Here is a 1,394-nt window from a genome sequence, read left to right on the forward strand (position 1 = left end):
TCCTATTGGCAGCAGAAAGTCAATATCGGTGTCTTGAAGGTACAAAAGCTCTGCTCATTGAATTGGGGAACCTTGGATACCATGCATCTGCTAAGAAAGCCCAGATCTGCCAGAAACGAGTAAGTTATTTAAGGTATCTGTTGAAAGACAGTAAGAGGTGGCTGTCACCAACAAAGAAAGAGACTATATTGCCTATCCCGCCACCCCAGACCCTATGACAGGTCCGAGAATTTTTAGGCTCAGCAGGATTCTGTAAGTTATAGATTCCCAGTTTCGCTGAATTAGCAAGCCCTTTGTACCCTCTTACTAAACAAGGCACCCTTTTCAAGTGGGGACCTATAGAACAAAAAGCCTTTGACCAAATTAAGCTTGCCCTAACATCTGCCCCAGCTCTTGGTTTACCTGATGTCAACAAACCTTTCCAGTTGTTTGTTGCAGAACATAAAGGGATAGCCAAAGGAGTGCTTACCCAAACTTTAGGTCCTTGGAAAAGACCTGTAGCATACCTGTCAAAAAAATTGGACTCGGTAGCGTCGGGATGGCCCCCTTGCCTGAGAATAATAGCAGCTGTTGCTACATTGGTTAAAGATGCAGATAAGTTGACTATGGGACAATGTCTGACTGTTACTGCCCCCCACGCTATAGAAAGCTTGATTCAGCAACCTCCTGACCGCTGGCTGATGAATGCCAGAACGACGCATTACCAGTCTCTCCTTTTGAATGCAGAACGCATCCAATTCTCATCACCAGCCTCACTCAACCCAGCCACTCTACTATCAGATCTGGACATAGAACCACCAATACATGACTGTGCTGAAATATTGGCTGAAGCTCACGGGTAGAGGAAAGATCTATCTGACCAGCCCTTGCCGGATGCCGAGGCCACGTGGTACACTGATGGGAGCAGTTTTCTTGACAATAGAAAGCGGCGAGCAGGAGCAGCAGTTGTGGCAAAAGCACAGGTCATATGGGCCGAGGCGTTACCTCCAGGAACATCTGCTCAAAAAGCAGAGATAATAGCGCTGACAAAAGCCTTAGAATTGGCAAAAGGAAAGAAGATAAACATCTACACGGACAGCAGGTATGCCTTTGCCATGACCCATGTACATAAGGCCATATACCAACAATGAGGACTTCTGACATCAGAAGGAAAGACAATCAAGAACACAGACGAAATCATAGCTCTGCTCCAGGCCTTGATGCTTCCACAAAAAGTTAGTATAATACATTGCCCAGGACACCAGAAGGGATCAGACTGTGTAGCAAAAGGGAATCGGCTAGCTGATGAGACTGCTAAGAAAGCGGCCCGACAAGATGTCAATATGGCCCTTCTAATCTCCTATCCTAGAGAAAGAGCCTCCAAGGGAGACAAATCCCCAAAATATTTGAATGAT

Source organism: Chrysochloris asiatica, unplaced genomic scaffold (genome assembly GCF_000296735.1).
Source record: "Chrysochloris asiatica unplaced genomic scaffold, ChrAsi1.0 scaffold00727, whole genome shotgun sequence".
NCBI classification, from domain to species: Eukaryota; Metazoa; Chordata; class Mammalia; order Afrosoricida; family Chrysochloridae; genus Chrysochloris; species Chrysochloris asiatica.